We start from the raw sequence: 12,192 nt of genomic DNA, 5'->3' as shown, positions 1-12,192 counted from the left end.
TCCTTGTGGGACCAAGAGCTGATATCAGTACATATGGCCGCAGAGTGTTCTAGTGCTGCCCATGTACTGTGCAGTCAGATGCTCTGCCGCTGAGCTATGCCCCCTACTTGCCCATACACTCTGAAAAGGTAGGCTCTCCCTAGACTTAATAAAGTGAGAGGAAAATACTAGCAAATCTTTTTGCTTCTGTTATCACAAGACTCCAAGAATTCTTTTTCAATTTAAAACATAACTGTTTATAAAAAAACACAAAACATAATTACTAATGTTTGTTGTGTTATTTTTTTAGTTAAAGGTGAAGCACAAGTTAGGCAAGACTTCAAGAAAGGCAAATGCCAAGGTTTAAGCGAATTCCTTACTCATTGATCCTTGTCTGGGATTATTTGCTCTGGTTTTGCCTGAACTCAGGTGTAACATCGTTCATCTCAATTAGACCCTCTAAAAGTAGAATAAATGGCTACTTGGTAATGTAAATAGATACGGGAGACTGGAGAGCCATTTGATATTAAAAGCCTTTGCTGGAAATTGCTCTCAAATTTTCTTCCCTCGCTGGTATTCGAATAAGCCACTTGCATGACCGTATAGGCGAGGAAAGACTTCGTGGTTCTCCCTGGATCTTCTGTTCGTAACTTGGCTTGACCTTCCTTTTCAGCCCAGGCACACAGTGCCTTCTCACCGGTGGCACTAATGGCCTGCTCACCTTTTCCCCACATGTCAGTGGCCTCTCCTCGCTTACTGTGGAAAAATTTGTCTTGCTCTCCAACCTCCAGTAGTAGCAAATGGTCTCCATAGCAGCAGATTCTGGTGCACACTCAAGATATAAAACTATCTTTTTCTTTTGAAGGGATCAAATTCCCATCCTTAGTGAACTTTCAAATTTATCAGATCAAGATTTTAACCCATTAGATCTAAATATGACAGGGTTGCCGTTTCACCAAATAGGACTCTCTTTCTTAGGGTCTGACCAAACGGAACTAACTGGTTTTTAGTCTTATATGTACACTCTATGTACCAGTGTGTGTGTATGCTGGGACAAGAAGTATATGGTATGTTTTCTGGAGGTGAGGGAAACCCTAAAATTTTAATAAAAATAATTAATATAATTAGTCTCCAGCCACATTTCTTGGCAGATGTCATTGTTGATGTATGATGTTAGCTAGGCAAGGGCTGGATCTCAGTATGTCACAAAATAAGGAGGTTGGCCTAGATCAGTAGTCTTCAAGCAATGGCCCTAAAGTTACAGGGTTTCAGAAATATGTCCTCTGTGGCCACGGAGTGGGGTAGGTGGATTTGGGGAGCTGAGTGAGCAGAAGTCACAGTTCAACATTGTATCTCATCCAGAGGAAATCTACTTTTTATCTGTTTTGTATGTGGAGCTTCTGGGTAAGACTTAATAAAACCAAGTGCTTCATAGCTTAACCATTTCTTTGAAAACTATTGACCTACATTATCTCTAAATTTTGTTCTCTTACTTTAAATGTTCAAGAAACTGATTAAAATTGTAATCTTCATTATATCCCATTTGGTATAGGCACTGTGAGGTCAGGGTGACTTGGGGTGATGGAGTGAAGAATACAGCAGCCTTAAAGAATTGGGTTTTAAGCAACAAGGCTTTAGAACCATAAAATAAGTTTAGTCCATTAAAAGAGTTAGTGATGCTTACCTACAAATATTTTTAGTTGTCAAAATTTTTTTGTATGAAACTTTCAGAAGTTCCTGAGTGAATATTTTTATTATTGTTATTATTGTTAAATCTGGAAACCAAGCATTCCAGGAACTTCCAAGTAGGAATGCTTAAGCTTGTCCTGGAGTTTGATGCATTCTTCTGCCTAAAGGAAATAAAGTGAAATGTCAGTTATGTGTTACACAAAATGCCCCTGCCAATTAAAATAAATAAGTAAATAAGTAAAAATAGCACTTGTGATGTTTGAGGCCAGTTTTCCACATGGTAATGCAAGTTGTTTGCCTGGGTAGCTCAGCCTTTTCATGCCTCCTCTCAACCTCAGCACACAACCTATGGTGTTCCCAGCCAGCCACCCAGGGGTCCTTCCAAGCGCCAGCTAATTGGTCCTTCGCACTTGTTCAGCCCCCAATAGTACTAACTGGACCCTGACCTCTAGTGGTAGGAAGGAATTAGCAAGAAGAACAATAGGGTAGAAATCCTCAAGTGGTTTGCCTAGTATCTACAGGGTCTATGTGGCCACGTTGAAAAGGCAGCTAAATTGGGAAACTGGGAACGCACAAGTAGATAAACTGTGAAAACCCCAATCTAAAAGAGATCTCAGATGGTTCAATCCCTAGCTCCATTGAGAAGAGTGAAGGTTTAACTCAAGCATGGGATGTTGTTGTTGTTGTTGTTTCCTCATCAAGTAGCACTAGTCCATATGGTACTAGAGGGTGAAGTTTGGAACCAGTGGGGAGAAAAAGCAATTCATCATGAACCAATCTATGTTCAACATAACCAAAATTAGTTGGTTTATTTTAGAAAGGAAAATGTTATTCCTTCTTAGGACACAAAACTTCCTTTGAAAAAATAGTACCTGATACATGCAACAGCAATACATGAATCCCATAAAGTTGAACAGAAAGAGTTAGGTACAAAGTAATAGATGCTTGATTCTAATCACAAGGAGTTTCCAAACTAATCTCAGATGATAGCAGAAGAATGATTACTTTTGGGGAGGGAGCTGACTAGAGGGGACAGGAGAGAGCCTGCAGGGAGACTATAAGTGTCCTGTGTCTTGACTTGGTGATAGTTTTGTGGACTTTCACATATGTAAGTTATACTTTAACACCAACCAAAAACATAATAAAATGTGCCAGGCACATAGTACGATCTTCTTAAATACTCATTATGGGATAATTAACACTTCCTTTCCATTTTATTATTAGAAGTAAAGAGACTGGGGTAGAGGAAGAAGAAGAAGAGAAAGACAAAGAAAAGGAAGGGGAAAAGAATAGTTTTTAAAACCAGAGTCTGGGAGAGATTCATAGGGAGAAGATGAATAAAGACAATAAAATCTGGGAAGAGAAAGGAAAAATTGGAGCACATCAGAGGGAAAAAGCAGTATGAGGGGAGGAGAGCTTGACTCAGGCTTTTCCTTATCTTTGTGGCTGCCCCTGAAAAGGATCCCTCATTTATTTAGAAATAGCCCTTTAGGCCATTGGAAATAACTCATCTTCTTTTATGCTTAACTTCAACTTTCCTTTTTAAAATATCTAATATTTTAAGAATATTTATTTTTTGTGAAATTCTCAAGTTTTACAGTTTTAAGGAATAACTGAAGCTATAGATTCACACTTTGAACCTGAAATAGTCTCCATTGTCTGTAAAATGAATGAGCCGTTCACCAAAAGATTGTCCCCTTAACACATATTTTTTGAACCCCACCCCATGCCCATCTTCTTCTGTCTTTACTCCTGAGGAACTTAGGAATGCCGAATTTCATATCTATTGGTTTCCTTAGAAGCCAGCATACCTCTCTTAGCTGTTTTGTTGATGGTGGTTATTTATGGTAATTAAAGCCAGGTATTGTTATCTGTTTGTTCAATGACTGGGTATGTCGGAAAAAAAAAAAAAAAACATGAAGGAAGAGCCCTTCTGGAATAAATGGGTTGATGGGTTTTTTTTATGGCTGGTGAGCTGCCCTTACAAGCACTCTGGATCTCCGTTCCTCTGCTGAGTTAGCCAGGGTGGCCCACCATGGCTGTAGTTATGACTCAAGTGCTGCATCCTGAGCAATAGCCTCTTATACTGAACAGAATGACTTGAAGCACTAAGCCAGATCCCGGGTGTGGGCTGGAAATACTCCACCCCTGCTCTGATTGTCAACAATGAATAACCATCTAAAGTCTTCTTGAAAGGTCTTCAGTGAGAATTTCCTTACTATGTAATACAAGTAATAAGTGTAACAGTAGTGAACGCTTGTTTACTGTTTGCTAAGCATTATTTATATATATATATATATATATATATATATATATATATATATACTCTTTTAATTTATTTTACACAACCACCCTGTGAAGAGGATACAGGTGAGGAAACTGAGACACAGTGAGATGAGTAAGAGACAAAGGCAGAATTGGAACTAAGTGGTCTGGATCTAGAGTTGGCTTTCTTTGTGTCTCCTTGTTTATTAGGAAGGTTTTTTTTTTTTGTTTTTTTTTTGTTTTTTTTTTTTTTGTTTTTTATGATAGTCACACACACACAGAGAGAGAGAGAGAGGAGGCACAGACATAGGCAGAGAGAGAAGCAGGCTCCATGCACCGGGAGCCCGACGTGCCACTCCATCCCGGGTCCCCAGGATCGCGCCCTGGGCCAAAGGCAGACGCTAAACCGCTGCTCCGCCCAGGGATCCCTATTAGGAAGGTTTTAAAAATATATATAAAATTGTCGAGAGCAGGATAGAAGACTTGGATTGCTTGGGTTTTAGACTTTTTTCCATTGCTGCTTACCAACTCCATAACCTTAATCACTAGACCTGTTTGGATATCAGTTAACACATTCTAATTTCCAGCCTTTATTCTCATTGAGCCTTTGGATCATAGGTGTAGAATATGCCTTAAATGTCTTCTAATCCAATAGTGATTTTTACCTGATTGATGGTTAGAACCATCTGGAGAGTTTTGAAAATGTATAGATTCCTGAGCCTTGTCCCAGATCGAATGAATCCAAATTTTCAAGAGTGAGGTCTTGAATTCTTTCATTTATTTATTGAATTCTTAGTGTTTAAATCTACTTGAGGAATCTGATATGTTTGAGACCAATTGATTTAGTTCATTTTACCACAGTGCTACAATTATTTCCCTATCACCTTTCTTCTCTTTATCAGGGAAGATGTTAAATATACAAAAAAATAGAGAATAAAATAATAAGCCATCATTAGCTTAAAAAATGATCAACTCATGACTGATCCTATTTCAGTTTTAATCCCACCCACTTCATAGCATTCTTGGCCGGTGATGGCAGCATTCGCTTTAAGGACCTCCATACATGGAAATCTTACTGCCTCCCAACTGCTTGTATTAGTCTTTTGAACTAAAAGTGATGGAAACCCAACTCTTATTTAAATAAGAGGGATTACCTTTTGGAATGCTATTAGGATATTTCACAAAATCCAAGAAAGAGTGGACTTACCAAGTTGTGTGATGATAAGAGTATCATAAGCCTCAAGAGTATTGGGAACTTAGGGGGCACCTAGGTGGCTCAGTCAGTTGAGTGTCTGACTCTTGGTTTCTGCTCAGGTTGGCATCTCAGGGTCATGGGATCAAGCCCCATGTCAGGCTGCCCACTCAGCTTGAAGCCTGCTTGGGATTCTCTTACTCATTTTCCCTCTGCCCCTCCCGTCTGTTCTCTCTCTCTCTCTCTCTCCCCCTCAAATAAATAAATAAATCTTAAAAAAAAAAAAAAAAAGGAATACCTGGAACTCAGAACTCAAACATCCCTCTTTCCCCTCTCTCATTTCTCCCTCTCCTTTCTCTTCCACATGCCTTCTCTCTAACTCCTCTGAGTGCTAGCTTTGTATTTTCTTTCTCGTACACATCAGCCTTCTCCTCATGGTATGAAACTCTTCTCTGCTATTACCTCCTAGAGTTTCGGCCATAGGCAGCCTGACTGTTTCTCACTCCTAAGTTTTAAAATCCTAGGGAAAGGACTAATTGGCCTGAATTGGGTCAGGGGCAACTTCAAGATATTTCAGTAAAAACCATGAGGGAATGGGAAGAAATTCCCTGGAAGAGGGAGTGGGTAGCTAAGGTGCTTAAAGACTTTTTCTGCCACCAATAACGTGTTCAAGATTTTTTAGACTTTACTGATTATTGGAAATGTCTCCCTTGTAGAAGGCTGGCCTGTACCTTTTTCCAACTTCTACCACTAGGTCTTTTTCTCCTCTCTGAAAACACACAGATAAAGTCTATTTCACATGATATGATTTGAAAACAACTCTCCAATCCCTCACTTAATTTTCCCTTCTCAAGGCTAAATAGCCCTGGGTCCTTCAACATTCCCTGGCCTGACATGATTTTGAGTCCTTTTTTGTCTTGGTCATTCTCCTCTGGAGTGGCTCCAGTTTGTCACTTAAAAGTTGGCACTCAGAATTGAAGGCAATAAATGTTCCAGATGTGCAGAGTCAAGAGCAGAACTAAGCAACCCTCACACACCACACACGTGTACCCATGTACACTGTGGACAGGACACTGTCATCATAGCCCCAGCTTGCACTCCTCTTCTGGAACCTCAAAATGCTCAGTTAATGTCAGGTTTGCAGTTAAATAACCCCAGCTCTCTCTTTATGGGAATGGCTGTTAATCTAGCAACCCTCCCCCCCACCACTTTCCCTAAACCTTTTATTGAATCCAAAGTATTAACCTCAGATTTTAAATACATCTTGTTAGTTTGGCCTCATTATCCCAGGCTGTCAGAATCTTTTGGAATTTTTATTTTGCTCTCAAATATTATGTCACCCCCCTTAGCTCTCTCAGCTACAAGTGTGATAGCAGTTTCTCTTCATCTTAAGCCATTGATAAAATGTTGAAGGAAACCAATCAAACCCTGGAACATAGAGACACACTGTTGGGGATCTCTTTCATGTTGATGTGGCTCCATTGATCAGCTTCCTTTGTATTGACTATTTAGCTACCTTACTGAGCTAAAGTTCACAATTCCTTATTCATAGTTCTGAAATTAAAAAAAAATGAAATTAAGTTTAAAACTCTCCAACAAAATATTAGCAAATCAAATCTAATAGCACATGAAAAGGATTATACATCATGAGTGAGTGAGATTTATTCCAGGAAAGCAATGGTGTTTCCAGGAAAACAATGGTGGTTCAAAATTAAAAAAGAAAAAAAATCTGTGTAATAACAGCCCATTAGTAGAACATAGGAATAAAACTTTACATGGTCATCTCAATTGATGCAGAAAAGCATTCAACAAATGCAACACATTTCCATGATAAAAACTGTCAGGAAACTCAGAATAGAAGGGAACATCCTAAACATTATAGAGGGAATTTGTGAAAAATCCACAACTAACATCATATTGAATGGTGACAGACTGAAAGCTTTCCCTTTAAGATCAGGATACCTGCTTTTGTCACTATTATTCAACCTTGTGTTAGGAATTCTAGCCAGAGCCTTTAAATAAGAAAAAGAAATAAAAGACATCTAAAGAAACAAAGGCCTCTAAATAAAAGGCACAAAAGTATAGAAAAAAGTAAAATTATGTCTATTTGCAGATGGACATGATCATATATATATGTTTTATATATATAAGTCTTATATATATATATATTTATAAAACTATGAAGAATCCATAAGATATTAGAGCTAATAAATGAATTTAATGAAGTTTCAAGGCACAAGATCAACACATAAAACATAAAAATTGTGTTTCTATACATCAAAAATGAACACTCTGAAAAGAACATTAAGAAAATAATTCCAGGGATCCCTGGGTGGCGCAGCGGTTTGGCGCCTGCCTTTGGCCCGGGGCGCGATCCTGGAGACCCAGGATCGAATCCCACGTCAGGCTCCCGGTGCATGGAGCCTGCTTCTCCCTCTGCCTATGTCTCTGCTTCTCTCTCTCTCACTGTGTGCCTATCATAAATAAATAAAAAAATTAAAAAAAAAAAAAGAAAAAAAAGAAAATAATTCCATTTCTGACAGCATTGCAAATAATAAAATATCTAGGAATAAATTTAGCCAAGGAGGTGAAAGACTTGTACTGAAAATTATAAAATATCAATGAAAGGTAAAGAAGACCTAGAAAAACGCAAAGACATCCCATCTTCATGGGCAGGGAAACTCTTCTTCTTCATATCATTTAGAGGGCAATATTATCCAAAATGCTCTATGGAGTCAATGCAGTTTTTATCAAAATTCCAACATGTTTTTGTTGTTATCACAGAAATTGAAAGAAAGCTGATATGCAGCTTCATATGGAATTGCAAGAGGCTCCAAATAGCCAAAACAATCTTTGGAAAGAAGAACAAAGATGAAGATTCACACTTCTCAATTTCAAAATTCAGGACAGGTTACAGTAAAAAAACAAAACAAAACAAAACAAAACAAAAACCAGTGTGATACTGGCATAAGGATGATATGTAGACCAATGAAATAAAATTCGGAATCCAGAAATAAACCCATCTACAGCCAATTGGGTTTTGACGGGAGTACCAAATACTCATTGCCAGTCAGTGGTGAAAGAATAGTCTCTTTAACAGATGGTGCTGGGACAATTAGTTTCCACATGCAAAAGAATGAAGTGGGACCCTACTTCACATCATATACAAAAATTAACTCAAACTGGATCAACAATATAGATATAATAGCTGAAACCATAGAACTCTTAGAAGAAAAAACTAAGGGTAAATATTCATGACCATGACCTTGAATTTGGCAGTAGATTCTTAGATATGACATCAAAAGCATGAGCAACAAGAAAAAATAGAAAAATTGGACTTCATCAAAATTTTAAAAATTTGTGCATCAAGGGTATAATGAAGAATGTGAATAGATAGCCTACAGAATGGGAGAAAATATTTTCAAATCAAATATATGACAATCACACATTCTAATATCCAGAATATATAAAGAACCCTTACAACTCAATGCCAAAAGCTAACTCAATTTAAAAATGGGGAAAGGGGGGAGGGGCAAGATGGCAGAGGAGTAGGGTCTCCAGGTCACCTGTCCTCAGCAAATTACCTAGAAAACCATCCAATCATCCAGAAAATCTACGAATTCGGCCTGAGATTTAAAGAGAGACCAGCTGGAACGCTACAGTGAGAAGAGTTCGCGCTTCTATCAAGGTAGGAAGACGGGGAAAAAGAAATAAAGAAACAAAAGGCCTCCAAGGGGGAGGGGCCCCGCGAGGAGCCGGGCTGAGGCCGGGGCGAGTGTCCCCAGGACAGGAGAGCCCTGTCCCGGAGGAGCAGGAGCTGCACCAACCTTCCCCGCGGAAAGGGGCTCCCCGGGAATTGGAGCAGGATCCCCAGAAAGGCGGGGACGCCCTCGGGCTCCCTGGGACAGTAACAGAGGAACTGCGCCCCGGAGATGCGCCGAGCTCCCTAAGGGCTGCAGCGCTCGGCGGGACCCGGAGCAGCTCGGAGGGGCTCGGGCGGCGGCTCCGCGGAGGGGGCTGCGGGGCGGGAGCGCGAATCCAACAGCGCAGGCCCCGGAGCACAGGGCGCCGGGACACAGCCCAGGATCCGGCCTCCCCCGGGACAGGCAGAGGCCGGGAGGGCCCAGGACACCAAGGACGCTCCTGCCTGGAACTGAGCAGATCAGCGGCCCCGCCCGGGAGCCCCCAGGCCCTGCAGACGGAGAGCCCCGGAGCTACTGCGGGAGCTGACTCCAGGGTCCCAGAGCTGCCCCCGCCACTGTGGCTTCCTCCCGGGGCCTCACGGGGTGAACAACCCCCACCGAGCCCTGCACCAGGCAGGGGCAGAGCAGCTCCCCCAAGTGCTAACACCTGAGAATCAGCACAGCAGGCCCCTCCCCCAGAAGACCAGCGAGACGGACCAGTTCCAAGGGAAATCAAGGGACTTAAACTACACAGAATCGGAAGATACTCCCCCGTGGTTTTTTTTGTTTTTTGTTTTTTTGTTTTTGTTTTTGTTTTTTTGTTTTGTTTTGTTTTGTGCTTTTTTTTTCTCTCTTTCTTCTTGATTTCTGATTGCTTCCCCCACCCCCCCTTTTTTCTTTTTTCTCCTTTCTTTCTTTTTCTTTCTTTTTCTTCTCTTTTTCCCCTATTTTTTTCTTCTTTCTCTTTTTTCTTTTTCTCTTTTCTTTCCTTCTCTCTCTTTTTCTCCTTTTCCCAATACAACTTGTTTTTGGCCACTCTGCACTGAGCAAAATGACTAGAAGGAAAACCCCTCAAAAAAAAGAATCAGAAACAGCCCACTCTCCCACAGAGTTACAAAATATGGATTACAATTCAATGTCAGAAAGCCAATTCAGAAGCACTATTTTACAGCTACTGGTGGCTCTAGAAAAAACCATAAAGGACTCAAGAGACTTCATGACTGCAGAATTTAGATCTAATCAGGCAGAAATTAAAAATCAATTAAATGAGATGCAATCCAAGCTAGAAGTCCTAACGACGAGGCTTGACGAGGTGGAAGAACGAGTGAGTGACATAGAAGACAAGTTGATGGCAAAGAGGGAAACTGAGGAAAAAAGAGACAGGCAATTAAAAGACCATGAGGATAGATTAAGGGAAATAAATGATAGCCTGAGGAAGAAAAACCTACGTTTAATTGGGGTTCCCGAGGGCGCGGAAAGGGACAGAGGGCCAGAATATGTATTTGAACAAATCCTAGCTGAAAACTTTCCGAATCTGGGAAGGGAAACAGGCATTCAGATCCAGGAAATAGAGAGATCCCCCCCTAAAATCAACAAAAACCGTTCAACACCTCGACATTTAATAGTGAAGCTTGCAAATTCCAAAGATAAGGAGAAGATCCTTAAAGCAGCAAGAGAAAAAAAGTCCCTGACTTTTATGGGGAGGAATATTAGGGTAACAGCAGACCTCTCCACAGAGACCTGGCAGGCCAGAAAGGGCTGGCAGGATATATTCAGGGTCCTAAATGAAAAGAACATGCAACCAAGAATACTTTACCCGGCAAGGCTTTCATTCAAAATGGAAGGAGAGATAAAGAGCTTCCAAGACAGGCAGGAACTGAAAGAATATGTAACCTCCAAACCAGCTCTGCAAGAAATTTTAAGGGGGACTCTTAAAATTCCCCTTTAAGAAGAAGTTCAGTGGAACAATCCACAAAAACAAGGACTGAATAGATATGATGACACTAAACTCATATCTATCAATAGTAACTCTGAATGTGAACGGGCTTAATGACCCCATCAAAAGGCGCAGGGTTTCAGACTGGATAAAAAAGCAGGACCCATCTATTTGCTGTCTACAAGAGACTCATTTTAGACAGAAGGACACCTACAACCTGAAAATAAAAGGTTGGAGAACCATTTACCATTCAAATGGTCCTCAAAAGAAAGCAGGGGTTGCCATCCTTATATCAGATAAATTAAAATTTACCCCGAAGACTATAGTGAGAGATGAAGAGGGACACTATCTCATACTCAAAGGATCTATCCAACAAGAGGACTTAACACTCCTCAATATATATGCCCCGAATGTGGGAGCTGCCAAATATTTAAACCAATTAATAACCAAACTCAAGAAATACCTTGATAATAATACACTTATACTTGGTGACTTCAATCTAGCTCTTTCTACCCTGGATAGGTCTTCTAAGCACAACATCTCCAAAGAAACGAGAGCTTTAAATGATACACTGGACCAGATGGATTTCACAGATATCTACAGAACTTTACACCCAAACTCAACTGAATACATTCTTCTCAAGTGCACATGGAACTTTCTCCAGAATAGACCACATACTGGGTCACAAATCGGGTCTGAACCGATACCAAAAGATCAGGATAGTCCCCTGTATATTCTCAGACCATAATGCCTTGAAATTAGAACTTAATCACAACAAGAAATATGGAAGGACCACAAACACGTGGAGGTTAAGGACCATCCTGCTAAAAGATGAAAAGGTCAACCAGGAAATTAAGGAAGAATTAAAAAGATTCATGGAAACTAATGAAAATGAAGATACAACCGTTCAAAATCTTTGGGATGCAGCAAAAGCAGTCCTGAGGGGGAAATACATCGCAATACAAGCATCCATTCAAAAACTGGAAAGATCTCAAATTCAAAAGCTCACCTTACACATAAAGGAACTAGAGAAAAAGCAACAAATAGACCCCACCCCCAGCAGAAGAAGACAGTTAATTAAAATTCGAGCAGAACTCAATGATATCAAGACCAAAAGAACTGTGGAACAGATCAACAGAACCAGGAGTTGGTTCTTTGAAAGAATTAATAAGATAGATAAACCATTAGCCAACCTTATTAAAAAGAAGAGAGAGAAGACTCAAATTAATAAAATCATGAATGAGAAAGGGGACATCACTACCAACACCAAGGAAATACAAACGATTTTAAAAACATATTATGAACAGCTGTACGCCAATAAATTAGGAAATCTAGAAGAAATGGACGCATTCCTGGAAAGCCACAAACTACCAAAACTGGAGCAGGAAGAAATAGAAAACCTGAACAGGCCAATAACCAGGGAGGAAATTGAAGCAGTCATCGAAAAC

At 40.2% G+C, this 12,192-nt stretch overlaps 1 long non-coding RNA gene across 1 annotated transcript in view; it reads left to right on the top strand.

The window, feature by feature from the left end:
* LOC121498451 overlaps positions 1-8,597 on the top strand; it is a 39,674-nt gene extending 31,077 nt beyond the window's left edge. Inside the window, exon 3 of the long non-coding RNA XR_005989787.1 lies at positions 7,910-8,597. This is a non-coding gene — a long non-coding RNA (uncharacterized LOC121498451). The remainder of the gene's footprint in view (positions 1-7,909) is intronic.
* Positions 8,598-12,192: the final 3,595 nt, after the last annotated feature.

This window comes from Vulpes lagopus, chromosome 9, assembly GCF_018345385.1.
Source record: "Vulpes lagopus strain Blue_001 chromosome 9, ASM1834538v1, whole genome shotgun sequence".
NCBI lineage: Eukaryota > Metazoa > Chordata > Mammalia > Carnivora > Canidae > Vulpes > Vulpes lagopus.
This window is presented reverse-complemented; position numbering and strand designations above follow the sequence as displayed.